The 12,466-nt window shown below is 36.1% G+C and overlaps 1 pseudogene; it reads left to right on the top strand.

Moving 5' to 3' along the window:
* The first annotated feature begins 494 nt into the window (after positions 1 to 494).
* On the top strand, positions 495 to 1,709 carry LOC138148944 (eukaryotic translation initiation factor 4E type 1B-like; annotated as a pseudogene).
* The last annotated feature ends 10,757 nt before the right edge of the window (positions 1,710 to 12,466 follow it).

Raw genomic sequence — 12,466 nt, 5'->3', positions numbered from 1 at the left:
AGTGCAAGGGAAATAGTCTGGAAGAGAATTGAGGGGTCAGAGATTAGAGATTGTGATGTGAATAAAGAGAGTATTTGTCATTATTTTAAGTTCTTTGGAATTGATAATAGAAAAAATGTTTTGTGGATTCATGAGACAAAAATCAATCCCCCCCCCCAAACAATAGTAAAAATACTCTATGACTGCATCATGACTGCATGACCCCCATGATAAAAAAATGAAGAAAACCATACATGCTCCAATAAAGTCACAAATATACTCCAAGGCAATAATAAACACTAAAGCTCATTAGCAGAAAAGGGGGTGATAACTTCAGTCTACTCTGCTAATCTGTTAGTAAATCCCTTCCCATCTAATCCTCTTCCACTTCCCCATAGGTTATACCCACTAGTATCCAAGAACTTTTCTGAAGCTGACAATATAATTTTTAAATCACTTTTCTGAAATAGGTTATAATACAGGAGTATCTTTGTATAACTTTAACATCAGAATAATAATAGAGAACTAGCTTATATACACCAGGGAATTCCCTCTGTTTAGTGTCTGGAATCTCAACCTCAACCAGCCTTTTTCTTAATCTGCATATTTCCTGTTACTTTAACCCAATCACAATGTAGATAGAAGTGTGTTATCTTTGTGTGTCTAGGAGAGGAGGAAGCCTATGACTATGACCTCCTCTAAGTCCTCTCTTTTCTACTCAAAAGGTTGGTTCTCAATTCCTGACTTGATTTGAAACTCTTACAGCTCTTCTTTGGTCTGACTTAGAGGTTCCCAAAATGGGCAATACCACCCACTGGAAAACACTGAAATGATCCAGGGAAGTAATACCCTCAGGTGCGATTAAAATTGAATTAAAATAAGGGGTGATGAAAGCATAAGGAAAGAAGAGAGAAGAAAATTTTGAAAAACTGTACACATTTCATCTATTGGGTTACAATTAAAGTCATAGTGAATACATTATTTTACAAATAAACACACAAAATGCAAGTTATAATAGATCAGTGTTCAAGTCTGCCAACAGGGAAGAAATTGTCTTTTGGGGAAGGACTGGAGAAGCATCCTCTGGAGAACAAGTGGCCCTTATGGTTCTTCAAGAATGACAGGACCAGGACTTGGTGGGACAACCTTCACCTGGTTACCAAGTTTGATACTGTGGAGGACTGGATACTGGGTGCTCTACAGCCACATCCGACTGGCCAGCAAACTGTCCTCGGGCTGTGACTATGCCCTGTTCAAGGATGGCATTGAGGCTATGTGGGAAGATAGCAGGAACAAGCGTGGTGGCTGCTGGCTGATCAGCCTGGCCAAGCAACAGCATCAAAACAACCTTGACTGGCTCTGGCTAGAGACACTTTTTTGTCTGGTCGGAGAGGCCTTTGAGGAGTACAGTGAAGAGGTGTGTGGGGCTGTGGTCAATGTGTGCGCCAAGGGAGACAAGATAGCCATCTGGACCATTGAGGCTGAGAACCAGCCAGCTGTCACCTTTATTGGACATGTCTTCAAGGAGAGGCTGGGGCTCTCACCAAAGGTTGTTATTGACTACCAGGCCCGTACAGACACAGCCACCAAGAGCAACTCTTTCACCAAGAGCAAATTTGTGGTGTGAGGCCCTAGTGCCTATACCAGGTCCCTCCTACTCAGGGTTACAGTAGTGCCCTGCTCCCACTCTTACCTCCTCCATTTCACCAGAAAATAAAAACAAATGGAAATTAAAAAAACAACAACAACAACACAGTGTGTTGGCAGGCGAGTATATCGAGGCATGTAATGACTTGTTAATATTATATAAACAATATTATTTATAACACTATACAGTTACATGGTGCAATATTGCATCATAAAAATTTCAATGCAAGTTAAAAACCCACAAATCTGCAATAAATTATAAAATTTAAGATGCATTATTTTTAAAAAACTATTTATTTTTTGAAATGACACAAATGTCCCCCCAAAAAACTATTAAAGAATTAAAGGAAGTAGATTTCTGAGGGGACACTGAGTAATATTTTTTTTTTGAAAAGGGGACAGTAAGTCACATAAGTTTGGCAACCTCTGGTCTGACTAAAGTAATTCAGCATCCATTTGTTCAAAGTTTATTTGATATTCACTATATGCAATTCACTGTGTTTAGCTTAGGAGGAAAATAAAGATCAATAAAATGTGTTTCTTGACCACCAAGAGAGGACAATTTAGTAATGACAATAATACCCACATAGTTATAATGTGAAATAAAAGAGGATGGTATGATAGGTTTCTGGAGGCAGAGAACCGTTCTAGTTAAGTGAGATAACAAAGACATCTTGAAGAAAATGATATTGGAATTAGAGATTTAAAGATTATTAAGATTTTAATAGGCAAAAATGGAAAAGGAAAGGATAGGGGATAAAATAGTCCAGATACATGGATCAGCATAAACCAACACCATAAGGTATAAAAACATGGAATATCCTTTGAGGAAAGTGATTAATCTAGTTCTTCCACGAATTTATTACATGAGAGGAATTCACATTAAAATATAGTGAGTTCTGATTATGATATCAAAGGATCTGCATTCAGCTTTTACCATTTTATTAATTGTGTTATCTTGGGTTGTTTCTTTAGACCACATTTTCATCATGTTTAACATGAAAGGAAGGGCTTGATGACTTCAAGCATGAAATCTATGATGATGTGATCATTTTATTGATGAATATAAATCCTGAAAGATAAATTAGAACCATGATAAAGAGCCTTGAATGTCCTGCTACAGAGTGTTTACTTCTGTAGGCAGTGGGTAAGATTATAGCAATTTGAGGAGTAGAGTGCTTTGATCAGAATTCCACATAAACAATCTTTTTTTTTTTTTAAGCAATCAGGGTTAAGTAACTTGCTCAAGATTACACGGCCAGTTATTTCTGGGTGGGTGGCTAAGTGTCTGAGCCCAGGATTCGATCCCCAGGTCATCCCGACTCTGGAGCCAGTGCTCTTACTCATTGTGCTACCTGGCCACCCCCCACATAAACAATCTTAATCAGGCAATAAGTGCCCAGGACAGGTTGAGATTGACTTTTTTTTTTTCAGTTGTGTACAACACTTCCTGGAGTGGTTTTCAATTTCCCTCTCCAGCATATTTTACAGATGAGGAAACTGAGGCAAACAGCAAGTCAAGAAAGCTATGACTTTTCCAAGGTCTCATACCTAGTCTGAGGCCAGATATGAGCTAAGGAAGATGAGTCTTCCTGACTCTAGACCCAGAATTCTATCCACTGCAACATCCACTGGCTGCTCCTTTAAGTTTTACAAAATATTTTTAAATGTCTCATTTTATATTTATAACATTTCTTTTTGTGGTGGCAAAGAATTGAAGTTGAGGGGATGTCCATCCACTGAGGAATGGCTGAACAAGTTGTGGTATATGAATGTAATGGAATACTCTTGTTCTATAAGAAATGATGAACAGGTGGATTTTTAAAAACCTGTAAAAACTTATACAAACTGATGCTTAATGAAGTGAACAGAACCAGGGGAATATTGTACCTAATAACCAAAACATTGTGTGAAGATCAACTTTGATATACTTAGCTCTTCACAGCAATACAATGACTTAAAACAATTCCAGAAGACTCATGATGGAAAATGCTATCCCACATCCAGAGAAACAATTATGAAGTCTGAGTGCAGATCAAAGCATTCTATTTTCTCTTTTTTCCTCTTTATTGTGGTTTTCCCCTTTTGTTCTGATTCTTCTTTCACAACATGACTAATGTAGCAATATGTTAAAGATAATTGTACATGTATAGCCTATATCATATTGCATGCTGTCTTGGGGAGGGGAGACAGAAAATTTCTGAACTAAAAATCTTATAAAAGTGAATATTGAAAACTAAAAATAAATTTAAAAAATAAAATGAAATATCTCATTTTATCCTCACAACAACCATGGTAGGTATTTGCTATTATTATGCCCATTTTACAGGTGACAAACCTGAAGCAGAGAGGTAAAATGACGACCATGGATATACAGTGTATGAAGCTAGATTTAAACTCATATCCAATGCTCTATCTGCTGTACCAACTGTGTACATTTTATAAATCCAGCCTGACTCCAAGCAGAATGTACGTTTCTTGAGGGCAAGGATAATTCATTGTTTTTTGTCTTTGTACCCATAGTTCTAACACATTGTGGGTACCTAATACATGCTTGTAATATTGAAAAATGATTTACTAGCAATGGAAATGTAATGGAAAGTATAGACAGGAAAGAGAATATGGAGTTGAAGTCAGCAATATTTGCCAGTTCATTAGATGAGAGGGGAGAAAAAAAGGAGATATCAAACCTAACTCTTAGATTTCAAAACCAGTTGAAAGGAAGGAGAGTGAGGCCATCGACAGAAATAGGTAAACATTCCCATTTAGGAAATTGTTTTATCTCGATTAGGTGTCTGAGATTATTGTCAGGTAACTTTGATGATGTGCTAAACTGACCCCAGTAAGCAGGGAGAGATGAGGTATTTTCTAACTCAGAACATGTCTACACTATAGAAATACCCTTTCGGGGTAGAGAGCTGTATTTGATTTCCCTGGAGAGAGATAACAATTGTGGGTTTTTATTTACTGTGCATTCATTTGATATATTAGATAGGTTTTGACAGAAATTCAAGTTGTTTGCCTGATGTTTCTTTAATATTCCTTGGGGTTCTTCTCATGTAGTTATGTCTAGGCACTGAAAATATACCTCTCCTTAGTAATTAGTACATTCCTTGGAGATTTTCAGTCTACTCTCTACCCCAACTCTGCCTTCTCCTGTCACTTTTAGGGAAAAAATGAACATTCATTAGTCTGTACTTTCTGGAGTGCCTTATACTTCCCACCTTCAGCCTGATAGAAATTCTTGCAAAATATAGAATAATTAAATCAATCTTTAAAGGATAGGCCCAAACCACTGGAAGAAAATATCTATACAGCAAAAATTTTGTTTTATTTTTGGAATCTCCTACTTAAATTGCATTCAGTTTTATTTCATAATCTGTTAGATACTGGCATATGCCTTAAAAATGTTGTTTAAATTGAGAATTTCATGACATACCTTAAAATAATGAGAGAGGTCCCTAGGGTGCAATTAAATCACTCAAGCTAATCAATTCCTTTTTTCTGTGCTTTCATTTACTTATATGCAAAATGAGGAAATGAAACAATGATTTTCTACGACCATTTTAGTAGTATAGGCAACTATGTAGTCCTAGAGGAGCAACCTGAGGCCTGGACAGATACCCAGATTCTCAAGAATTAACTAATAGAGAACAGACTTCAATCCTGAACTTTTGATCCTAGATTCCAATTCCTTTTCATACTGTATATTGTCTTTCCTCAAAACTAATTCCTATAGGTCTATGAACTGTTATAAATGAATCTTGGGGATTTTTCCTCATTCATTCATTCTATTAATACTTGCTAAAAATCTACCAGGTAAAACACCTTCTGCTAAAGAACTAATCCAGTATTATATAGTGGTAAAGAAGAGATCATGGGTTCTTATGTACTCTGTCAAAAAAGACCAAGCTCTAGAACATTCAGTCAAGCAAAAAATGCTAGTGAATATTGCCATCATAAAATACTGTATGGGTCACTTGTCAGAGTATCATCCTAGCAACATTTGCAAATGCTCATCACTAGGTTGAGTTCAAGTTAATGAAATATTTGGTCACAACAAATTTAAAGGATAATGTGCTAAGTCATATAGAGATATTGATTGTAACATATTTTTTTTGTTAAGGAGCCTTCACAATCACAAAATTTGTATCTTTAGAGTTCTGAAGTATACAGAACACAGTGCTCTATTAGTGACCAAATAAAAGAAGAAAAAGTAAAATAAATTTATTGACATAAACCATGCATCTTTTAAAAAATCTCTTCAATAATTTAATGTTATGTATACTTTTGCTACAATAACTTGTTTCATATAGGGTAATGTTGATCTCACAAGATTTTTGACATATTCCTCAATTCTTCATGATGAAATCACATACCACATTGAATACTGTGTGCACCTTGGATTAACAGTGCATTTTTCCAAGTAGATACTTGATTTTGTTTTCAGTGGGGTTAAAACGGAAGAGTTTACAGGTCACTTAACTAGGTTTATCTCCATTTCTTTGATAAATTCCTTAACCATTCTTGATGTGTAACAAAATATAAAGTGGTGTTATTGTATTCCATTTCCATTTCAGAATTTCTGTAATTTCAGAAAAGTTCTGTTTCTTGCTATAGCAAAATATGTTTTAGACATTGACATTTCCATAGTATGTATTAGAAATCCAAGTTCACTGGAATCGAAAAAAAATCCCCCAAATCTTTTATGTGTAGGGGGAGACTATAGTCTGAAAAATAAACTCAGGTCTTATACTCTCATTTGCATATTTCTGATCATGGTTTTGATACAGAATTGAACTAAAGAAAAACTGTTTTCACCAGTAATTTATACATATATCCATATGTGTGTATGTATATTTCAATAGCAGTAATCTAGCCTTTTTATTGACTCTCCCATTATATATGCATATATATGTATATGCATATGTATATACACATATATGAGTGTATACATACATATGTATTTTTTCATAACAATGGTTATCTGTACTTTAAAAATAATTATCAATGGCCTTCCAAATTCAAGAAATTTATACATTTTAGATGACTGAATAATAATTTAACCAGTTTTCTCTGGATGTCTTTGCCTGTGTTCTGAGAATAAATTATACTATTTTTGTAATTGTTGCCAATTATGCATACTATTTTTCATTTTCCATCATATATTCCTTAGGGTTTTGGTGTGACTGATCTGCATTAATTGTAGTTTTAAATGAGCCTCTAAATGCCTGATTTCCCTACATCAACATCCCTTGCATCATTGCCAATAGTCATCAAAGGGTACTTTTTCAGAGCTACAACTTTTTATTTTTGAAGTAATATTAATTTTTTAAAATTATTGAATTAAACAACAAAAAAGCAATGAAACACATAGTGTAATGGAATCTAGCACTTACATTTTAGAGAATCAAGTAAATATGACAAACCAGCTCAAGTCATTTTCATCTGGTCACTGTTAGATTGCTGAGCCAACATAGTGCCAGAAGAAGCAGACACATAACCTCAGCTGTCACTAAATGAAACCAGCTTAAAGTTATAATTTGTACTGAGTAATTTGTTCACACAATAAATGTCAGGCTGAAGAGTTTGAAGATGCAGTAGTGAAATATGGAGGATTTTTTGATTAGGGGAATGACATGATCAGATCAGTGATTTAGAAATATCAATTTGGCAGCTGTGTGGAGGATGATTATGGAGGAGAGAGACTGAAGAAGGGAAACAAATAAAATGAGAATATTGTTTTATATATAATATATAATTATATATATAATATGATACTATTATAATAATAGTCTTGGCAAGAGAAGATGATATCCTAAAGTTGGGTAGAAGCTATGTAAGTGGAGAGGGGACAAACATGAGACATGTTGTAGAGATAGGCCAAAGAAGGTTTAGCAAAGGATTGGATAGTGAAATTGATGGGTAGAAACGGGTCCAAGATGACTCCAATATTTTCAATGTGGGTGAATGAAAAATCAATACTATCATAAGAAACAGGCATTCAAATAACTATAAAACTCATTATTACATAAGTTCAATAGAGCCAAAAGAAAAGATACTATGTTATATCCAGGGCTAAAGGACATTCAATCCTGAGAGATCAAGGATGATATTTATGGATTCTTGTGTCATTGTAATTTGGTGTAAAAGAAAGGTATTTTTCTGTTATTTTAAATAGTATTTTATTTTCCCCCAACTACATGTCAAGAAAATTTTTAGCATTTATTTTTACTAAATTTTGAGTTGCAAATTTTTCACCCTCCCTCCCTCCCTTGTCCTTTTCTGAAAATAGCGGTGTGAAAAGTTAGCAACCTAGTAAGATGTAGTTTCTTTCCTTATCTCCTTTAATTAGGTTCATTTTTGCCTTTACTTTGTCTGAGATTAGGATTGCTACACCTGCTATTTTTTTTTTAATTCAGCTAAAGGATAACAGATTCTCCCTCCAGCCTCTTACCATTATTCTGTGTGTCTTTCTGCTTCACGTGTATATCTTGTAAGTAATATATTTTAGGATTCTGGTTTTTTATCTACTCTGCTATATGCTTCCATCCCATTGCCACTCACGGTTATGTTTACTACCTTTATATTTCCCTTCATCTTCTTCTACTTCTTGTCTCTACTCTCTCTCCTTTAATTCCTTCCCTCCTCATCAGTAAGTATTTTGTTTCTGTCTACCACCTTCCCTGATCTGCCCTCCTTTATGTCAGTTCTCACCCTGCCCTTTACTTGATCTCATCCCCTCCTATTTAATTTTTTGGTAAGATAGATTTCAATATTCAACTCATCATGTATATGATTCCCTCTCTGAGCCAATACCAACGAGAGTCAGGTTCAGACAATGCTTGTCACCCACTGTGCCATTTTGCTCTCCACTCTAATAGTTCTTTCATGCCTCTTACTGTGAAATAATTTACCCCATTCTACCTCTTCCTTTCTTCTGCATCCATTGCACTCCTCCTTCTCATCCCTTAAATTTTTGTTATGTCATTCCCTCCAATTCACCTAATACCTATACCCTCTGTCTATATTACTTCTAGCTGGACTATTAATTACACATGTATTTATGAATTGAAAATAAAATCTTCTTGTGTTCAATCCCTTGTTTCTTTCCCCTTTTTGCCTGTTTATGGTCTTCTTGAGTCTTGATATTGGAGGCCAAATTTCTGGATTTGTTTTGGTCTTCTTCTTAGGAAAGATTGAAATTCTTCTATTGCATCTAATGACCATCTTTCCCCCTTGTTGTATTATGCTTAATCTTGCTGTACGCGTGATTCTTGGTTGTTGTCCTATGTCCTTTGCCTTCTAAAATGTCATGTTCCATGACCTCTGAACCTTAATGTTGCAGCTGCCAAGTCTGTGGAATCTTGATTGTAACTCCCTGATATTTGAATTGTTTCTTTCTGACCATTTATATTTTTCCCTTGACCTAATAATCCCCAAATTTGGCTGTCATGATCCTTGGAGTTTTTATTTTGGGATCTCTTTCCTGAGTAGATTCTTTCAATACTTAGCTTGCCCTCTGGTTCTAAGACATCAGGGCAGTTTTCCTTAGTAATTTTTTGAAAGGTGCTGTCCAGTTCCTCCTCTTTTATATGACTTTCAGGTAATCCAATGATTCTGATATTATCTCTCCTAGATTTGTTTTCCAGGTCTGTTCTTTTTGCCATGAGCTATTTTATATTTTCTTCCATTTTTTCTTTCTTTTGAATTTCTTTGAATGATTCTTGATATTTCATAAAGCCATTAGCTTCTACTTGCCCAATTCTCACTTTTAAGGTGTTGTTTTCCTAAATTAGCTTTTGTACTTTCATTTCCATTTGGTCAATTATATTCTTTAAGGAGTTGTTTTCTTTAGTGGATTTTATATCTCCTTTTCTATTTGGCCAATTCTACTTTTTAAGCAGTTTGCCAAGCTCTTGACTCTTTTTTTCAAAATTCTTTTACATTGCTTTCAATTCTATTTCCATTTTTTTCCTTCTCTGTCTTTTACATGATTTTTAAGCTACTTTTTGAGCTTTTCTATGAATTCTTTCTGGGGTTGAGACCACTTCCCATATTTCTTTGTGTTTTTTTTTCCCATAGGTGTTTTGACATTGTTGTATTTTTCTGAGTTTGTGTCTTGGTCTACCCTGTCACCATAATAACTTTCAGACACTTTTTTGATGTTTTTTGTACATCTGTTTGTTTGTTTGTTGGGTTTTTTTTTTGCCTTTTCCCTTTCTTTTAAATTTGACCTTTGCACCAAAAGTGGAAGGAGCACTGTCTTAGGCTTCTGCCAGTGGCTGGAGGCTCTGGATGTCTAACTGGTGTTGCCCTGAGGTCCCTGGAGGACCCTCATGTCTGGTGCTGTGCTAAGAGATGAGGTGGGTCTGGTTGGCATTTCTGGAGGCCTTGGACATCTGGCAGCCTACCTGATGCTGACCTGGGGTCCTAGGGTCATGTCTGGTATGTGCTGAAGCCTGGTGGGATGTTTCTGCATTTCCTTGGGACTGCACTGAAGCACATAGGGGTCTGGCCAACTTTCTTGTCATGCTGGAAGATGCCTGTTTACTAGGAGCTATACTGAAGTATGTGGTTGTTCTTACAGCTCATGTCTGCTGGTTTCCTCAGCTATGCTATGGAGCATCGTGGTGTTGACATTTGCCTGCTCCACCACAATGGGATTCAGGATCTCCTGCTGGTTTACTGGGGTGGGATTTGCTGCTAGTTTGCTGGGATGCTTCCTGTCCTAGAATGTGCTCCCCTTTTATCTGAGTGAGACAGACCTTTCTTGCTGATCTTCCAAGTTTCTTGGGTTAAAACATCATTTCACCCCATATTTTTTCTGGTTCTACTTTACCAAAATTTGTTTTGGGACACTATTTTATGGTTGTTTGGAGGTGAGATGAGGCAAAGAGGGTTAAGTGACTAATCCAGGTCACACAGCTAGTGGATTTCTGAGACCAGAATTGAATTCATAAAGAGGAGTCCTTTATTTTTAAAATTTCATAGTTATTCACACTTTTTTAATCTTCTAGTTTATACAGAATATACAAAGAAGTGAATAAAATATTATTTGTTATAAACAAAAAAGATCCAGTACTTATCAGACTAAACAAACTGATCCATAAATAATGTATATCAAAAGGAAACACTTGTGTGCAAAAGGTGACTGGCTCTGCCCAAACAAACTTCTGCTTCAGACTTTACCCTAGCTCTATCTGAGATGAACACAAAGGCCTAGGAAGGGTGGGGTGGTGCCTAGGGTGGGAGTGTATGTATGGAAGTAGGGGAAAGTCAGGAGATGACCCAGCAAGGTAACCCTTCAAGCTTTCACAGAAGTTACTAACGGGTTTTTGCTCTATGGGCCTCCAAGTGGTGAGATAAAATGTAAACATCTGGACTTGAGGGGTGCCAGACTGACTGCTCCTTTGTGAACTGACACACCTACTCCCTGAATAGGACTCAAGTTCCTAACACTTTTTTCTATGGAGGTCCAACCCCTGGGAAAAGTGAAGAGTTCTATGTATAGAATCACATGGAGAGGTTCATGATTACATCAAACTAGGACTTCCAACTAGGAAAAGCAACTCAATGGTAGAAACATGCCCCAGTCAAAGGTTGGGTTCAGGGGCTAAAGCCCCATTAGGAGATCAAACTTTACTCCTGGAATCCCCATATCCCTGCTGTTACTCCAGCAATGATTAAAAACATGCAGTTCTCTACATGAAGGATTGTCCCAGAAAGGGTTCCTTCTCTTCTGAAGAGCCTGGAAAAAACGCCCTTTGACATTATCCAATGACTGAGACAGCACAAAACTGAAATGGGCCAACAGAAATGTTTTATACAAAATACTGACTTCCACAAAATACAAAGCAAAGCTGCCCAGTACTGTGAGTGCACAGGCAAAAATGAGCAAAGATAAATATTTTCTGTCTACAAGGAACTTTTATTCTACTGGAAATTATACATCTATTCTACTATAGTAAATGAAGATGATGGTTAAATGACTTCTTAGATGATCCCTTCAAGTTTTCCCTACATGCTCTTATGCCCCTACCAAATTACTTAAAAGGATTGAAGTCTTCAGACCAAGAGATAACATACATTTGGTTATTGAGACAATTTGCAACTAGGTGATATTTTAGAGGTGATACCTGTAATCAACATGAAATAATGTAAAATAGGAGAGCTACCAGAGCTTGGAGATGGGTAATTGTTATGATTTTCCAAAAATTGTTGTTCAGTCATTTTCAGTAGTGCCTGACTCCTTGTGACCCCTTTTGGGGTTTTCTCAGCAAAGATCCTAGAGTATTTTACCATTTCCTTCTCTGAGGGTTAAGTGGTTTTCCCAGTCACATCACTAATAAGTGTCTGAGCCAGATTTGAGCTCAGAAAGATAAGTCTTCCTGACTCCAACCTGACATGCTATCCACTGCACCACCTAGCTGCCCTTTCCAAAAATAAATGATAAAAATTGTACTTGAGAAACTCAAAATTGATAATAAGCTTGATATCTCTTAGCTGAGATATATAATTGAAGAGATGACTTGTGAGTACCTGGGAAGTATCAGCGTATCATAGATTTACAATTGGAAGTATCTTTAGAGATCATCAACCTAGCCTCTTTATTATTATTGTTTTTACATTAGTTATGTTGTAAAGAAGAATTAGAACCAATGGGAGAAACCATGAGAAAGAAGAAAAAAAAGAGAGAGCAAATAATGTACTTCAGTCTGCATTCAAACTCCATAGTTCTTTTTCCTGGATGTGGTCAGCATTTTCCATCATGAGTCCTTTGGAGTTGTCTTGGATCCTTGGATTACTAAGAAGAATTAAGTCTATCAAAGTTAGTCAT

This window comes from Petaurus breviceps, unplaced genomic scaffold, assembly GCF_028583685.1.
Source record: "Petaurus breviceps papuanus isolate PSGF00001 unplaced genomic scaffold, PetGlider_PUasm1.0 90842, whole genome shotgun sequence".
NCBI classification, from domain to species: Eukaryota; Metazoa; Chordata; class Mammalia; order Diprotodontia; family Petauridae; genus Petaurus; species Petaurus breviceps.
The sequence above is the reverse complement of the archived record's forward strand: the minus strand, read 5'-3'. Positions and strand labels throughout refer to the sequence as shown.